Source organism: Pocillopora damicornis, chromosome 11, assembly GCF_964200805.1.
Source record: "Pocillopora damicornis chromosome 11, jaPocDami1.2, whole genome shotgun sequence".
Lineage (NCBI taxonomy): Eukaryota > Metazoa > Cnidaria > Anthozoa > Scleractinia > Pocilloporidae > Pocillopora > Pocillopora damicornis.
The window spans coordinates 13,103,229-13,122,708 of record NC_142680.1 but is presented as its reverse complement, the minus strand read 5'-3'; the positions used below and the strand labels follow the sequence as shown (position 1 = coordinate 13,122,708).

The window sequence follows — 19,480 nt, the reverse complement described above, 5'->3', positions numbered from 1 at the left end:
TTCGCCAGATTTGGAATTCCAGAACAGATAGTCAGTGACAATGGTACACAGTTTGTTTCTGAGGAATTCCAGACATTTGTCAAGTCCAATGGCATCCGCCATATAACTTCAGCACCGTACCATCCAGCGACGAATGGTCTTGCGGAAAGGACAGTACAAACCTTCAAACAGGCTTTGCGTTCCATGCGTCAAAGCCCCAAGCCAGTGAGGGAGAAGTTGGCGAAGTTTCTCATAGCTTACAGGAACACTCCACACTCCACCACCGGTGAGAGCCCAGCACAGTTACTCCTGGGAAGACCATTGCGTACTCTCCTAGATTTGGTGAAACCTAACTTAAACCGTAAGATGGTTAACTAACAACACCAGCAGAGCATTAAGGCAGCGATTGACAAGGGTAAACAGTATCGCCAGTTAGAGATTGGTGACTCAGTTATGTCACGGGATTATCGAGGGGATCTGAAGTGGCGTCCAGGGCTGATTGTTAACAAAACAGGTCCGCTGATGTATGAGGTACAGGTGGCACCGGGACTGATCTGGCGCCGACATATTGATCAGTTGAGACCAACGGCAGTTGGACACACAGTTGAAAGCACTGACGCCGACTGTAGTGTTGAAGTCAGCCAACCTGAAGTGGCCAACACACCACTGACCCCAATTACATCAAGTACTCCAACCACTGAGGGTGGCACAGCTCCAGGAGGTTCCAAAAAAGATCAACCAAAGATGGTTCCTGTTTCCACACCTACGGTACCTGACCCTCCTGATGCTAAACCAGCTACAGTTAGTCCGATGGTCAAAATGCGACAACACCCTCAGAGAGTTCGCAGGGCACCACAGAGGCTTGATCTCTGAACTTTGTTTTATTCTGTTCGTTTTCTTGTTTAAAGGTCGTTCTCACCTTTCAAACTGTGGTTACCGGTCACTGTTGGTTTATTTTATGTTTTCCTTGAAATTGTATTTTAGGGCTTGTTTTGAAAACTAGGGACAGATCGTTTTATGTGTGGAGGAATGTTATGGTTTTCCAGTGTGTTGTATGTTGTGTGCTACCATATATGGTTTGCTCATACGCACGCATGAGGCTTCATTAAACAGTCTTTTACTTACCGAACCGCCATGTTGTTTGGGGTGTGTAGTTCTTAAGTAATACATGACAATAGGTATAACTGTTTATTGTTAATTTAATTTATTCATAGTGTCCCCATTTAACGGTTCCTTACTGCTATTTCAGTTTGACACTTAAATAAAGGTATTCATTCATTCATTCTCACTGTATTTCAATAAAGGCTCTCGCTTGCTTACTCACCACAGTTAGCAGCTGCAAGAATCAAGTAAGGGGCCTTGCTTTTAGCTGCTTTTGACTACACCATTGAATTCATAAGTGGTAAATACAATGTATATATTTGTTCAGGAAAGCTATCTAAAATTTGAACTTGTTAAGTAGATACGGGTGGTTGGATATCCCACGAGGTTGTATTGATTGTCTGTCTTTGAGAAGTGTCTTGAAACTCATTTCAAGTTAGATTTCTGACAAAAGAATAACCATTTGTCTTCATTTAATACCAAACCAACAACTTCTTTTGTTAATCATTCATACCATTTTTCATGCCTCCAACAACTTTTGTCTCAGAGGACAAGATCTATAGCAATTATTCTAAACCTTCCCTTAAAGTGCCAAGGCTGTCACACCTGACATTTCAAACAAGCTCCAAAAGGACTATCTATCTCCACACTGTGCAATGTATGCAATAGTCCTCTCCTTTCAAATTTCATATTAATAAACAAGTGTAGTTGTATACATTTGACATTCTCATCACAGTGATTATTAGAGTTGTGTAAGTCAAGTCTTTCAACATTTTTTGCCTTTAAAGTCATATTTTCAATTACGTTTAAAAACTGGTAATCTCTAACAGGGAAATTGTCTCTCTGTGCCAAGGTTCTCCCCAGTTATGTTTATAACTAATTTTGTAACTGAAAACTAACAAGACAGTGTAAAGTTGAGTTGCCACAGGGAGAGGAGTAACTCAAGGAACAAGAGTTTGTTTAATTCGTTTCAAAGTCAGAAGAAACCAACTAGTACCTGCAAAGCAGCTGACAATTTTCATGGCTCTAAAGAATTCCATCGCAAAAACACTATAACCAAACCAATGCATATAGGTCATTAGAAGTTTAGTAAGATGTGGAAGAATTAAACAAAATTAGGACTCACAAGCTGATAGATGAGGCCATAGAAGGAAAAGGTAATGCAGTACAAGACAATGAACAACTTCTTTGTCTATGGTTACCCACAACCACAGCAATATCTCAAAGATGAAGACTGACAAATAAACTTGATGTTGTGGAATTTAAATTTTCCGATGGAATGCAAAGAGCAGCTCAAATTTGCATCTCTCTCATGAATTATTTTTGCCACAAGAGAGAAAGGCTGCCATCGTGTCATTTCAGTTGAGTATGAAATGACACTTTAGAAAAATGGTAACTAGCTTATTGGATAACCTGACAATCATGAAAGCAGTTCCACAATATACCTCTTCTTACATCCCAGTGAGGATGAAAGATCTAGTATGACAAGTCCAAGTGTATCTTCAACCCTCCCACAGAATGTGAATGATACAGCACAAAAAAGTGTCAAGTAAAAGTAACCAAGTCATTTTCTTCAGAAAAGAAAGTTTCTTGTAGAAGTTGATGTTATAAATTTAGAACTACATGTACTTCAATCAATCAATTCAGTTTTGTTCAATTTAAAAGTGGTCAACCATAGGATGACTACCTGGCTGCGAAGAAATTTTAACTTTTCTGAACATCTAACATGCATTTACTGTACATTTCTAGCAACTAATATGTCATAATTATTGTTATTATATTGTGATACCACCTTACAAATCTAAAGCCCTTCCAAAATGTTACTAGCCTGAATTTCAAGTCAACCTTTATTCTCTGAATAAAATCAAACCATCTTTTAACCAACCAGATTTTTATGGACCTGCCAAAACTCAGATGTTTGCCAACCACAAAGAAATCACCACAGCAATCCACAAACTTTGCCCATATGGTACCATCTACTATGACACATATCTTGCTTTGTATATTAGGCTTCTCACTAAAAATGAATTCTTCATCAAAGACACAAAGGACTGTCCTGCATGCCTACAAAACTGCACAGCAGATATAAATGAAAATCATCATAGTGTATAATGCCTTTTGACAGCAACTTTGATTACATCATTTGATGATCTCAAAAGGCCACCATAAATTGGCTATCACTTTATGCTTTGGGACCTTTTAAATAACATACATGTAATTTGGAACACAATCATCATTTTCAGTCACCATTTATTTAAACCAATCAATGAATGTAACATGAGGTGTCCTCTATCTCATCTACATGCCACCAGCTTGCAGTTTTGGGTAAAAGACTTTTACTTGTCCACCTATTGTTTCTTTTTGCTCAAAAATTAATGACAAACAAACTAAATCACCACACATTTTCAAAGTACTGAGGCAAGACACTTACATATCCACGTGATTCACCTGAAACCTGCACAAATAAACTCACTTCACATGCTTCATTTCAATGTTACAAGTTTACTTGACCTGTGGAATGTCAGCAGTAAAAGATCTAACCCCAAAGGGCAAAAACATAGTGCTTAGTGCAAATATGAAAAGGGTAGAATTTGGAAATTCCAGCCAGGAATTCCCCTGGGTTGGATACAATAGCAAAAAGAAAGAAAATGTTTTGCACCGTATACCACAAATATGCATTGATGGCCAATAAAGGGGGTCAGGTTTTGCTCTGATTCTCTTTAAGTGATGACGAGAGCCACTCTCATTGCCTCTATCGTCAACCAGCAAAAAAAAAAAGAGAAGGTGCCACTGGAGCGAATAAGTTGCAAAATCAACAATGAATCTAAGGACAGACTTGAAAAACTTTTCACATGAAACCTCAGTAACTTTCACTTTAAATTGTGTTGTCTTTAATTGCAATTACAATACCTCAAAGAAATGGAATACTGTCAAGTCTTGTAAAGTAAAAAAGGCATGTGAAAGATTCCATATCTGTTCATTGGAAATAATGTATTAAAATGTGCATGGTTATTGTGAACCACCACTTATTACTAGGGTGATGTGCTTCTTACCTACAAACATGGCAAATTGGTATAGAAAAAGTCTTGCATGATAATTGTGACCAAGCTTGCCTACCTAGTGCAAGTAGTTTAACCTCTGCAGACTTGTCCTGCTAGTCAAGTTCCCTATTGCTAGTAGAAGTACAGTGATGTCATCATGATTAGTTTTTAGGTACTTTAGTTAATACCTAGATCAGTATTATTGCTCAACTTGTTTACACATATACATAAAATGGACTTACATTTTTAGAAACATTTTAATTCCTTCCAAGTACCTCATTTTTCTGGTTTTGGTATTTGAAGGGGTTTCCTTCAGACCACCTTTTTTATTTTTTTGTTTAATAAAATGTTTGAGTATCATCTTATTAGTAGCTTAATATATACATATATATATATATATAAATCTTGGTTATAGTCTATCCTTACGGTATAGTGCTCAATGCATTCACAGAGCATGGTATATCTGAAGGTTGATCCTATAAACTTTTTTTAAAAAACTTATAGATTCAAAAATAAAATTAAAATTAACTAATTTTTCTTCAGCTTTCATTCATTTTTTTTGTAGACAACAATAGTTCTATAGTTATAGACAACCAAAACCCGAGTGGCACTTGTCAAATGGAAAGGTGGTTGGAAAAAGGTTTTTTTTCCCCTGAATACAGGAAGAATTCGCTTTTTATAACAAAATGAACCTTGATATGCAATTCTTGCCATTTCTGCAGAGACAAATGAACAATAAGACATTGCATTGAAATTTAACTAATTAAGTTGTGAGTATGTATTGATATGCATATATGTTTTGTATTTGAGGAAAAAGATTTGTGTCTGTCGTAAGTCTAATACAATAATAGGCCTTTTCAGGGTGAACAACAGCATCTATCAGTACTTTGATCTATAACTTAATGTCTGTTACTCACTTTTAATATATAACACAGCCTTAGTATATTTTTATTATTACTTGGAAATTTGCAGAGGAATGAGGACAGTCAAAATTTGTCATACAAATATACAATTTCTTGGTGTAGACAACCAAGTGATGTTTAACACATAGAAAAGCCCTGATTGTGCTTTGTTCTGTTGTATTGTAAACAAACTTTTGTTGGGTTCTTCTGTTGCTACATGCCTGCTTGCTTGTTCCAAAATTTCACTTACAATTAATGAAAAAAAAAAACTAGAGAGAAGTCTCGAAAAAGGTCAAACATAGTACAAACTGGCAGATAGCATGATGGCTTTTGCTCAGCTCTGTGCTTTGTACTCTAATAGAGCATGCTCTTTCAACCAACCACAACATACATTGTACTAGAACTTTAGTATAATATAGTATAGTTTCCTTTATCAAAATTGAAGTATATTTGTATACTTTTTGCAAACAAAGAGTACACATTATTTGTATTACATCAGTTGGGTGTATAAATTTAGTACACATCATTTGCCAGGTTTAAGTTTTTTTAAATTCTTTTTAAGTTTCTTTTTTGTTGTTGATTCTTTTCCCACTACACATGGTTCAGTCCTGGGTCTCAAGCATACATCTATCGCCACCAGTTTCAACAAGTTGTTGCTACACCATCATTTAAATCGGTTGCCTCATACTTGTTGAACTGCTTTTACACCAATGATGAGCTGCTAGGAATGAACCTCAAGGGTGCCAATAGCAAGCCCCACCCTCAGAAAGATATCCTTGAAAGCATTTATTTATTTAAGCAGAGTCATGTGTTACTCTTTAACAAAGGTATCTACATGTATGTCAAAAGAAAGAAAGAAATGATATTTACATGTAAGAAAGTAGAAAACATCATGTGTTATACATACAAGTACAAGTAGCCTGATGCAAACTTTTGAATCATTCCAGTTTTCTTGAGTGTTTGTGTCAGGCTTTATAAACAAGAGAGAAAGAGAAAGTTGTGTGATTGTCAGTTATTTTTATTAGTACAATTAATCTGGAAGCTGCTCATTGTGTTGGTTCCAAATAAACCCTCCAAGTGGTGTATAATGACTGTAAATATATGAAAATCAAATATGTGCACTGCGGTTGAAGAAACAAATGTGGAAGCACCTCTCACAGTTATTTATATTGCAGAGGTCACAGGTTCAAATCCTGTACAGACCTGAATTTTTTTTCAAGGCCTTATTTTAGCTACCAGTTCAGTAGTGTTCACAACTGCAAGGACCACTTCTATATTTGTTTCTTCGACTACAGTGCACATATGATTTTCATATATTTACAGTCACAATTAATTTATTACTAATAAACTGTCTAAGTTAACTTTTGCAGGTTTTGTTGTGAGAAAAAAGGCAAATACCTGCCCATCCCCATTGGTCATTAAGACTAGATACCATATAATAATAATAAGCTTGAAAAAAAACAAAAATCTTGTACATTATTGTTAGTGTTACAGTCAATGCATGCTTTAGAATTTTGATTATGAAAAAAGGAAGATTCCACATTGCAAATAACTTATTGATTCTTTTTATAAAGTCCTAATTCTGGGAAACAGGAATGATTCCATTTTATTGGTAAGTTGTAAAATAAAATCCCATATAATAATGCCAATGACAGTTATGTTACAATTCTATGAGGTGCCACTCCTGCCAAAATTCAGCCCTTCTGTTTTTTCATTAATGGTGCTTGCATTTTTGTTAATGGTGCTTACATTTCTGTACATTCAGCCTTCGTTTTTTTTTAATATGGTGCATTGATTTTATAAATGGTACCTATTGTAAATGCTGCCTCTGTTTTTTAAAATGGTGACAGTTGTTTTATAAATGATGCCTATTGTTTCGTAAATGCTGTCCCTAATTTTATATAATTTGTGGTTATTTTTCCCTAAATGGTGCTAAGAATCTTCTTAAATGATGCCTTTACTTTTGGAAACGCTGGCTTGAGTCAATTTTCGTAAACGATACTCTTTAAAAAATATGGTGCAGCAGTTTGGGACTAACCGATTTGCGGAGAAAAACCTGGTAACTAGTCATTTTCCGTGTTCCTTTCATTCTTCTGTCAACATGGCGGACAAGCTTGCAAGGATGCCATCAAGGGTTGCTGAAAGGCTTACGACACAAGTCATGACCACTGTTGAAAGTATTCCAAGCTCTTCAGCAGTGGAACTGACAGCTGCTGGCTCTTTAAGGGTGGAAATGGAACTGAAATCGTTATTTTCCACATCATTTTCATCATACCAGTAGTCACCTAAATGCAACATTAAATAACTCATGAAGGGGTAAAAAGCGAAAGGCCAAGGGATTGGAGAGAAAGACCAAAAAGTGTAAAACAATCACATGTAAATTTCTCTGCTTGAGTGACAAGGATCAATCAGAGACCCCAGATGCTGAAGAACAGAGGGAATTGCCGATGGCTAGTCTGGGGGAAGTGAAGATTTCTGTACCTGAGGATTCGAATGAAATGGAATTCAAGACCTTGTCATAGAAACCTTCCCAAAGTTAATAGATGCAAGGGTGTTTTGAACTGATGTAAGCAGAACCACAGAAGAGAGATTTGAGAATTATTCCCCTGGAATACCATTTATAAACAGTCAAATATTCAGTTTGAGCAACCAGAAGCCATTATGATCTATTCACACATTTGATAGCAAGAAATCAACAAAGTTTCACTTCATTCCCTTATTTAACTTTGCAAAATCTCTTAAATGTTGGAATATGTTTAACTATACCAATTAATATTTGATAGTTTATATATATAGATATACTTAATGGCATGCAGAGTTAGAGGGCAAAATAAAAACACTTATTGTTGAACACATCAGTGACATATATAGACATGTACGATATTTATTTTGTAAGCATGTAGCAAACTGAATGCTGTGCATAATAGTTGTCTGATCTAACTTTCGAAAACTTGAAAGCTTCTTTGTCAATATTAGCATGTACTTTATTAATAAAATTATACAGTTAAAACACTAGCGGCCCATGCCCAAATCTCAACGTTTCATACTTGACAGAATGTGAATTTGTGGCCACATTTTGTGCAAGCGATCGTTCAGCGCCATGTTGATTTGTTGAAAGAAAGCTGGGTGAATGTTAAAACTTGAATTATTAAGTACTGTCGGCGATTTCTGAAAAAAAATAGATATCTCCGGTTCTATTGGGCCTAACAAGTCCCTTAAAACGGGAAAATTCTCTTTAGCTCAAGCTAGTGTTAAATGGAAATTTGTTATTGATGCGCCGGATATCTTTGGATTATTTTTTTCACCATCAAGATTTTGTTTTCACACGTGCCGATAACAATTTGTTCGTCACGCAACTAATTATGCGTGAAATAACCTCGAGTCGGCATCATGTTTTCGTGCCGCTTTGTGGCACTCTTAATGCAGTAAAATTCATTTCAGAGGTGGAAACGCCTGTAGGTGAGAATTTTTTTCAATTCAACTGCCAGTAGATTTTAAATTTGTCACATTACCCGCAACTCCCTTTTACCCGCAGTGGCGCGCGTTTAACGCAAAATCAACAGATTACCCGCAGGTAAACGGCCGGAAATTACGGTAAATCTTTCATCAGAGAATATTGACTCAGATGATGACCCCTCAGCAGTATGGGAGGAAAGAGATGACCCTGTCCCAGCCAATCAACATCATGTGCCCCTTCTAATGACCACCGTGCAGAAAGAGGTCATCCTGTCCCAGCTGTACCTGAAACTCCACGTCTCATCTATTTTCCTTCATCACGCACATTATGACAATTATGTCGACCTTATTGATGAAGATCAAGACCCAAATTTCCCTACTGCCACAGAAGCAAGTTTATTAGATAAACAGACAGCCACCTCAAGTGATGCAAGTCACCCTGAACTACAACCTAGAGATCCATGGCTTTCCCATGATCTTAATCAGCTGAGTGGCCAGAAGTATGCATTAGCTGGAAAGTTGGTTGCTTGTAGTGTCTTGCAAGGCAATAATGGTCCCTGATGCTTTTCGTCAGAGGGCTACAAAACTTGCAGGGGTGCAACCTTTGACCAAGCACGAGCTATTGAGGAGGTTGCTGATGTACAGATGAAGGAGATATTGAGAGCTACTGCAGCATGTTGCTCTGAAGAAAAGTTTGCTGAAGTCATCGCTAAGCATGCAGATCAGATTTCTCAGTACAGTTACCCCAAGATATACACTGTCAATTTAGCTCACAAGAAAGAAGTAGTAGACTGTTTGTTGAAGCAGAACTTTGACTACGGTGTTCATGCAGAATTTGCTCAGTTCATGGAAGGAATGAACAGCATTGGAAACTTTGGAAACATGGTAATGGCAAATCAATCTGTTTTTGAAGCCATTTTGAGCAGCAGCCATGAAAAGCTTACCTTAAGTGCTTTTACTTCCCTATAAAAGTTAAAATGTTCTGAAGCAGGATCAAACAACAGAAGCTGTGAGGATTCCATAATTTACTGCTTTGAGCTCTTTCTCAAGGACCTTGAAGAGGATGAAGCAGATGGTTTAACACTCAAGGACCTCCTTGTGTTTATCAATGGAGCAGATTCTGTTTCTCCACTGGTTTTGACAATTTGATTTCTGTGCACTTTTATGACTTCATTGGAAATGTACACCACAGTCCCTGCTCATTAACTTGTGCCCAAACCTAGCATTTGCCAAGGGGTTTCAAAGACCCACAACAATTCAATGAGCTCATGAAAGAGTCTCTTCATGAGTGCCAATGGCTTTGGAAAAGTATGAGCATTATAAGGGCCTGATATCTCGTTTTCAAAGTTATTCTTCACTTTGCTTCCAGTTACTGTGGAACAATATTTTGCTTATTCTTTAGTTAATGTTAATGCAAGTCCTAGTGCTGGCTGTCTTGATGAAACAAACAATTTCCTTCTTTGATTGTTCAGTGATTACACAGTCACTTTCAAAATGGTAAGAAAGGTACTAACTGACTATGGATTGTATTAGCACATCCATTTTGCTGGTTTTATTATGGAAATGTTCCAGTTACAGCTGTCTTGTTGCATCTCTCTTTCTGCTGTACAAAAGCACATTATCCTTAAGCTATACAAGAAAATTAGTTCAGATTTCAGTTTTTATATTTGTCATTAGCTATAGTTACTTAGTACCTGATCTTTTTTTCTTTGTCCTCAGTAAATGTACATGGTACAATGTTTGTTATTCACTTTACTGTTTCTTTTAAGTAAAGGCATGGATGTATCACATACTTTTTAATTTGAACACCTAGGCCTCTTCCCTGGCAAACTAGAACATGTTTTTAGTGAAGGTTTTGCCTCAAGAGGGTATGTATCTGTTTAATGATCTGGTTGATTTTTTCACAGTTAATTAGATAAATAAACCATTATCAATTTAAATCCTGCACCATTTCAAAACAGGAAACAATCTTTGCCAGCTCCTCCTGAAAATGGAATAAAGACACAACAGCAACAATATGTAAATGGTCAAACCCCATGGTGTTGAAATATCTGTTGTCATCATTAGCTAAATGGTACCTTAGTGCTGTTTTGGACACCACCTTTTACAAAGTCCTTAACCAAAAGGTAACATCTGACACTTAGCCATGGGATAGCCAATGGCAATGTGTAACTTCTTTCATCTACCATTCTCTGTAGATCATTCAGTTGAGCTTGATTCAGAAGGCAATTTGTGGTGGCCACATCAATGCTGTCTTCATAAACATTGTCAACACTAACTGGACCCTCCCAATCAATACCATAGTCATTACTGACTAGGGCGTGAAATTGCACCTAATACTGGTGCCAATGCTACTAAATTTTTCACATTGACAACCAAATCCTGAAAATTAGTCGCCAAATTGGCAACTAGAATGCTTCATCATAACCTTACATCGAGATACAGTGAATTAAAAAGATTTGCAAAGATAAATCGGTGGCAAACTTCCTCGTTAAGTTTGCTTCCAAAATGCAGCACATGTATATCAATCAATAACAAGACACTATCTTGGATTTAGGTGAGCTTGAGGGTTGTATATCATCCATCCTAATGTCCACTTAGTAGCACACTATCTTTTTCTAAACTTAAGTTTGGAGGGTCTATCTATAACTCTGACAGTGTAAAAAAAGGTTTTGTTTGTCTTAAAAGATGGCGACCAACTTTTTTTGAATTGGCCACCACTTTGAAAAATTTAGGAGCCAAGTGGCTATCAGAAAAAAAAATTAATTTCATGCCCTTCTGACTGCTGAAAACAAGCATTTTCAAAGTTACCTTGAACCCATAACTGCAGGGGTGTCAGATTGTGTTCAGTACTTAAGGGGTGTCTGATCCAAGCAGCCACGCACTCCTGTAACTTGTCATTAATGACTTTTGGGAAACAGAAGTGTAAACACCATAAATCACTTTCACTGATTGAATCAAGAATTCTCCCATGTCTTCCATGACTGTAAAGAGACTCTTGATAAGTTCCAGAACATCACTGTACACATCTCTCCACAGATGCTCTATCCCTTGGTTATATACACTAGTTGGTTATATACACCAGTTCCTTGTCTGTGAATCATGTATTGTACTACATCAATATTCTCACCTCCTCAATCACTCCGAATACGTGAGGGTAGTCCCCACTGAGCTACTGCATCTTGAAAGCAACTTTACACAGTTGATGCTTTGTTATTTGTGTTACATGAGAGATAGACTAGAATTCTGCTGAATCCGTTGATGCAACTGTGAACCACAAAGCGCCATCTGATAAGTTTTTGACTACCATCTAAATGCCATAAGGCTAGCAGACAAGATACCAAATAAACACGCCAATTAATAGCTCTACATCTGCGCTCAGCTATGCCCACTAGCTTGCCTCTTTGCAAGGACTGTCTCAGTTGTTGCCTGGTTACCCTTACATTACGAGATGCAATACACCCAGCCAAATTCTTTGATCCACGGTTGGGATGAAAGGTCTTAATGGTTCTAATTTCACTGTCTAATTCTTCATCTGCAATGATGCTCAATGACAACATATTATATTCAGTGAGGTAGCTTCAATGGTTCCTGTTGATACCTGCAGTAACTCGGCAATTTGTGGCACTGTGAACCTCTGGCCAATCAGTGACTGTAGTTGATCTTGCATAATGTCATATGATGGGTGACCTCAAATACTAGTGTTGACTCTAAGAGTTCTCACTGACGTTCGTTAAGTTTTCCAGAATGTGTCTTGCTGAGGAAATGTTTCAATAGACATCATCTGGCAATCTCAACAGAGAATCCAAACAATTAACAGCCTTAAAGATTTGATCTATGTTCTCTAGTGCTTCATCAGCATCCAACTTTTCAACAAGGTTTGGAAAACTACAACAGATATTTTCAATTTTTAATTTAATGGCCATTGACAGCATCCTCACTGCATTCACAAGGTTGTCTGCTTAATGGAAGAGTGAGAGGAATGCAGCAAATGACTACTTACCAGGTTTCGCTCTGTGAACAGGGCTGGGTTAGTCCCCAAACTGCTGCACCATATTTTTTAAAGAGTACCATTTACAAAAATTGACTCAAGCCAGCATTTACAAAAGTAAAGACATCATTTCAGAAGATTCTTAGCACCATCTAGGGGAAAATAGCCCCAAATTATATAAAATAGGGGCAGCATTTACAAAACGGTAGCCACCATTTATGAAAACAACTGTCACCATTTTAAAAAACAGGCAGCATTTACAATATTATAGGCACCATTTATAAAATCGAGGCACCATATAAAAAAAACAAAGGCTGCATGTACAGAAATGTAAGCATCATTTACAAAAATGCAAGCACCATTTACAAAAAAACAAAAGGGCTGAATTTTGATGGAAATGGCACCTCATCAAATTCAGCATGTTAATTTACTCTTTTGAGGGTGTTTTCTAAGCTGAAATAAAATGTATTTAACAGTGAAACAATTGGTCTTGTCATGAATGGTCCTGCAGGTTTCTATAATTTTGCTGTACTATTTCAAGGGTGTTTTGTAAACTAAAATGTTGCGTACCACAATAAATACAAAAAGTATACTTTGTGTACACAAGGTGAGAAAAAAAAATTTTACAAGAATACTTTTTGTATATCTATAAAAGAAGTATGCTTCCTTGGAGTGTATTCAGGGTGTATACTATTAGTATACTGTTTCTCCATGTGCTATACTAATAGTATACTTCAAGCAGTTCCAAATTACTAATACAAAAAGTATACTTTCTGCACATACTAAAGCTCTACAACAAGTATACATAAAGTATACATGATGTAATATATCACGTGTATATATGGTGTATACAAAAAATATACTCTATTATGTTAACCCTTTGCACCCTCACATCAGCATCCATATTCACCATACTCTTCACTATACATTTCCTTTGATACTGACAAGGAGAATTTGTTTAACAATTAAAGGCTCTTAGGTTGGCAATCATTTCCTTTATTCTCATGGATATAGTGAATGCGGTATTACTGAAAGGAGAAATCAGATGCTGATCACCTGTAGGGTTTAAAGGGTTAGGGGTTGCACAAGCTCAGAAAATTTGTCCACTAAAAAAACCAAGTTAATTTTTTTAATCCCTTGACATTTCTATAGAAAAACATCATACTCTAGAAGTTTCAAGGAACCTTTGTACTCTGATAGAGCACATTTTTGATGAAAATTTCTCACTGCCAGGCATTTAGGCCCCATTCAAACAGCAAACATCTTGTGTGCTGAATCATATAGTTAAAGTTCAATGTTTGACTCAATTAAATTAGACAAATTGAATTAAGTCTGACAGGCAATTAAATTTGCCAAGGCAAGTTGTATAAAATGACAAGTTTGCATAAGTTTGTTTAATATATTTTCTACCCACAATTCAACACTGAGCTATTTGCCATTTGTAGTTTTTGCGCTGTTCTCACTGTCCTCTACAGGGCAGGAAACAGATCAGGCTGAGACAGACACTGGCAAAAGCACAAAAATGTTTTTTCCTATTGAGACAAGTCTTCTTTCTTGCATATTTGGGTTATTGGTCGAATCAAGCTTGTTTGGTGTAGTGTCTCCGCGCTCTATGCACACATTATATATAACAATACATGCAAGAGTCGCTGTGTGGACCTGATCAGTTGAACTCTCACACTTTCTTAATAATACATGCCATCGTCCTTCTAACTAACCATAAGCCCCCTCAGTGACCATGCCTGCTAGACTTAGCCTATAATTAGAGTAGTTCTGCTGTGGATATAGCATGGCATTTGTAAATGGCTTCATGAGCAACTGGCACAAGGTAAATGCTGAACCACCAATAATTAGTGATGGTACAGTGACATCATCAATGGTTTTCCCCATCTTTGGAATGTAACCTTCTTGGATTCTTGTCCATAGATTTGTAGACTTAAATATTATAAAGTTATGATCTTCTTTGTAAGGCTCAAGCCCACCTGGGGGGTACTTCATCAGAATGTGGCAGCCATCTATGGCTTTCCAATAACACAGAAACTGCCAAAACTCTTCCATATCAAGTGTTTTGTTTTTAAAATCTGCCTCAGACTCTGACATGTGCTGCGATACAGTTTTGTTCCACAAACAGTCAACCTGTGAAACCTCTTACACTATAGTACACACAGTGGAAACTCCAACTCCAGACATTTCCACAATGGTGTAATAATGGTCACCCCTACCTTACCTATATAAACACACAGTAAGTCTAAATTCAGGGGACAAAGGCTCCTCAGTCACTATCTCTCTTTCCAGCTAATGTCTTATACAACTCAAAATATATAGAAATGTAGCCCCTGTTACCCATAGCGTCTTTTCAAACCTTGCATCCAAGTACTTACGCCAGACAGTCTCCTACCACCCAGTGTTCCTTGTCAATCGACAACAGGAGCAGAAAGGAGTAATGACGTTTTGAAGTTCTCGGTTTTGTTACATCAAGGAAATCAACAAAAGCAGACAAACGCTTAAAATGCACCTCCTTTTTAGGAGGATGTGGTTGACGTTTGTAGCAAAACAAAGTGATGCCTTTGCATTCCACTGGGCATTTTAAACACACTTATTCTTGTAAATGTTCAGTAGTTGTCCGCCATGTTTAACGAAAAGACCTTGAGACGAGGATTATTTCACATTTTATAGTAGAGAAATTAAATTCGAAATATTTGACTCGACATCTAAAACCAACGTCGAATTTAATTAATTTGGGTCTACCCAAATAACTATTAGATTCGGCACATGAGAAGTGCGACGTTTGAACTGGACTTAAGTCTACTCGAGACCGAGCCCAACAGTCTAATCAGAAGCGTACAATTTCTAAGTGTAGACAACCAAGCGATATTATGGTTATTAGTATGCACAAACTCGGAAAATTTGTCCACTAAAAGACCACGTCAATTTTTGGAATCGCTTCACATTTCCAAATCAAGATTTGAAGTTCACTGATAAGTTTGAAAGAACCATTCGGTGAGATGCTGTATTTAGTCTGTTTGACAACGTGCCCGGCAACCCAGCATTGAGTCACAGCGTTCTATATTTGTGAAATATCAAATATCAAATCGAAAGTCAGCTCAATTCAGTGTCAGTGAAGGGCTTAAATCTCTGTTCCCTTACCTCGCCATATCTTTAAGGAGTGAAACACTTGACCGGTGAATATTTCTACACAATCATTCCTCGAACGGAATCGAACAGCCACTACAAATTGTCTCGTTCAAACTGTCTCGCCTTAGGATAGCCAGTGCGAGACGAGGCACCATTTTATCTCCGCTGCCTGATTCACTCCAACGTATGTATTCCACACAACCTGAAGCAAAATGTGCTGTTCCTTCTACTTTCAACGCATAATTCTAAAAACGAAAACAACAACCAGCCAAAGCAACGAAAGAGAGATTTGATTTACGTGCCCTATTCGACATTATAGTTTTCCCGCGTGACACGCATGACATTGTGATAAAATTGTATTATAATTAAGTTCAGATATAATGCGTGTTGTCATTGGTTGAAAGAGCGTGCTCTATGAGAGTTTATGTGATCAAGCTCAGTTATGTACGCATTCTGATTAGTTCTCACTTATGATCTATTGGAAGACTATGGTGGCCGAGAACTGCCACTCAAAATTTTACAATTTTTCAAAGATTTAATAAAAAATAAAAGAAAAAATAAATTAAAACTGAAAGTAAAATGGAACGTGACTGCAAAACAAAGGAAAAAGAATGATTGAAAGTAAAATGAAATAGCAAGCAAATTTAAAAGCAAAAGTAATTGCATTATCAAAGTAAAAATCATTTCAAAATTAAACTGAAATCCAAGGGCAATTCACGTCGAAATAAAAAATAAACTCAAAATCAAATCAAAACGAAAGTCTAATTTACCGCGCATTGTGTGAAATCTGACATCAAAATACTAAAAAAACCTTCTAAATCACTCAAGATCAAAACAACTTCACAACTTGAGTAAATGGACACAACTACGTTGGCCGAGAGCTGCCACTCAAAATTTTACAATTTTTCAAAGATTTAATAAAAAATAAAAGAAAAAATAAATTAAAACTGAAAGTAAAATGGAACGTAACTCTTGAGTCTGGCGTAGTTGTAGTCTTTTGTTTTGCCGCGCCCTCGTTGCCGTTGCCGTCGTGGTTTGCTAAAGGTCCCTAATGTTGAAGATCTGAAGGGTGTGAGAAACATAGTTGCAGGTAAATAAAGCAAGCATAGCAATAATGATCAGAGGAGCGCTCATCAATGCGATCGCCTTTGTTGGCGGAAGCTATTTCGCAAAGTATTTGAATGGAGCCCAGAATAGTGCTGAAGAAGAGAAAAAGAGGCATGGTCTCGCTGTGGAGAAGTACCAAGTGGCATATGAAAAGTATCAAGAAAATCGAACAAAGCTTCTCAATTGGGTTGCAACTAGTGACAAAGTCAAGGAGCGGGCAAAACAGAGTTTTGTTGATACGGATTATGCTTTGAAGCCGTACAATGGAAATAAAACTATCAAGAATCTACGATAGCCCAAAGGGCTTTTGGAAGGGATTGCCCGCTGTGAAGAAGTTGGCTCAAGAAGCTGAAGTGTCTGAGAACGTTGCAAAGCTTTGGTTGATGAGGCAAGCCATCTGGCAGAATTATTTGTCTGCCCCGAAGCATATCCCGAGAACAACTTTTGACATTGAATCTCCAAATGCAGTTCATCAAACTGGTCTTCTTTTCCTTCCTCGTGACAGGCTCCAGAGAGGTAAGAAAGTCCATAAGTACACATTGACAGTTGTTGATGTTGCAAGCAGATTCAAGGCTGCCGAACCTCTCACTTTAGAGGACTCCTCTGAGGTCTCAAAGACTTTTCAGACAATCTTTAAGCGAGGACCATTAAGATGGCCAAAAGTTCTTGAAGTTGATTCTGGGCGTGAATTCATAGGTGATGTCACAAGAGAGATGACAAAGCACAGTGCTAGGATAAGAAGAGGGAATGTGAACGTTCACAAGGATTAGGGACTTTGGGTGAGAATCTCTTCACTTTCCAATAAAGTTAGAAGATGAACCTCAAAGAGGGAAAGAGATCTACCCAATGGGTGAAGAGGCTTCGAGAAGTTGTTTCAGCCTTGATGAGCGAAGAGACAAGATTGACTGGAAGGCAGCCCGATTGATGAATCAAAGACAAGTCGATAGACGTAAAGAGTTCAATGACTTAAACGACTCAACTCCTCAAAGAATGCAAGACATCTCTATACCGCTGGTGAACTGGAAGGTGGTCAGAGGCGAGCCACAGATCCAATCTAGTCTCTGAAGGTCTTCAATATCGAAAAACCAATTTGAATAAAGGCGAGTCTATACTCTACTACCTGAAAGATGGACAAAAGCGTGGTTTCGTCAGAGAAGAGCTATTAATTGTTCCTCCTGGAACCGAGTTGCCTGTTTAAGGAGGTGCAGTGCAGGTGGAAGTGTTTGAGAGGTACCTTAATTAAAGGAAAGTAGGGCAAAGAAAACAATTCGTGTTGTTTAGCCGTGACAGTTTTGAGATTCGTCCCGTGTAACTTTGATGGTGAGGTCATCGGCGTCTTACCATTTTTAAAGCGATTTTCAAAAACCAAAAATCAAATCAATGGTTTACATATTCTGTGAAAAAAGAGCGCTGTTCGAGTGTCCACTGCCTGGTTAACCATCAGACTGATTTCGGAGCATTTTTAGTTCCTTCAAAAGGCCTTCAAAATCAGGGAAACCCGCGGACAGAGTTGATATCTTCTGCGTCCTTGCTCTCAAGGTAAGCCTGTACTATTCCATCCGGCACCTCTATTAGGAAATTGTAAAAATCTTCGTCAACATCTCCCTCCTTGTCTACAATGTTTTAAAATTATGAACCCCAGAGGAACTCTCCTCAGCAATGAAGCATTTTTGGCAACAACCTAGGGTTAGGTGCAAGTTTCCAGTCTCTTTACTACTTTGAGCTTCACTGTGAGATCTGAGGACTTTTGAGGTCAATGACCTGGAGGGACTCTTGAGACACTTACTCGACTAATCCAAAGACAAATTCCCTGGCGGAGTGCAGGACGACCGCTGAAAGTCCTAAGCCTTGCGACTTGTGGCAAGTCACAACAGGCGCCGAAGTCACAGGAGATTGAATGACGCTCCTAATGTTCTAACCTTGCCAATTTTGTTGATTCCAAATAACCCTACCAATGAACACGCTACCGACCTCATGGTCCTCATGGAAGTCGATGGAAAGCTTGTCATTCAATACTTTCTTTAACGTTACCAAACTACCGTTCTTTAGCTCGTTGGACTTGTTCCACACAAGTATGAATTGGGATATGTTCTTTAAAACCAACGACTTGTCTCCCGGACTCTTTATCCTTTCTTCCTTCCCTTCGGAAACCGCATCAAATCGAGTCAAGTTGCCATCCAGTTCTTTTATGCGCGAACGATAAAACAAGACAACCGCATTTTTTGAAGATAAAACATATGTTGCAGTGGTATTGAGCTCTGCCTCTAAGTTTCTAGATGAAGATGCTCTCAACAATATAATTTCTTCTGAGGAAATACAGTCTAACTCCAGACTGAGCGTTAAGGAAAGGCATGGTACTTTACGAATGCCGCAACAATTTCTTTCAGCTAAAATTGACGAGGTACGCGTGAAGACGTGTTTATCGTTTATCAACTGCTTCCCGCCAAACGGCAGGTTACCTTCCTCGCTTGCTTGCTTGCTTGCTTCCTTCGCTTGCTTGCTTCACTTTACACTCTCATTTCACTATATGATGGTCTAATGGCATGTCTGAGACCATGATGCGAATTGGCAGATGCAGCGACGGCTGGTCCATAAACCCAGGATGGAATACCACTGGAACATACCAATGCCATGTTTCGTCCTCTCTGCTTGCAATCCTCTCAGGTTGCACTCACCACCCAAGATTTGCTTGTGCCGACTTGCCCAGTGATAAGCCCTCCATCAATAAGGACAATGCAGCGAAATTAACTACTTCAGCTTGTTCTTTA

General features: G+C 37.9%; 1 long non-coding RNA gene and 1 pseudogene across 1 annotated transcript; one reads left to right on the top strand and one right to left on the bottom strand.

Annotated features, from left to right (window-relative positions):
• Positions 1-4,639: 4,639 nt before the first annotated feature.
• Positions 4,640-16,370, bottom strand: LOC149037626 (uncharacterized). The gene is made up of 2 exons (XR_016181206.1): positions 15,618-16,370; positions 4,640-7,308 (listed from the first exon to the last, which is right to left on the bottom strand). It is a non-coding gene; the product is annotated as an uncharacterized LOC149037626 (long non-coding RNA).
• On the top strand, positions 8,723-9,958 carry LOC149037627 (uncharacterized; annotated as a pseudogene).
• Positions 16,371-19,480: the final 3,110 nt, after the last annotated feature.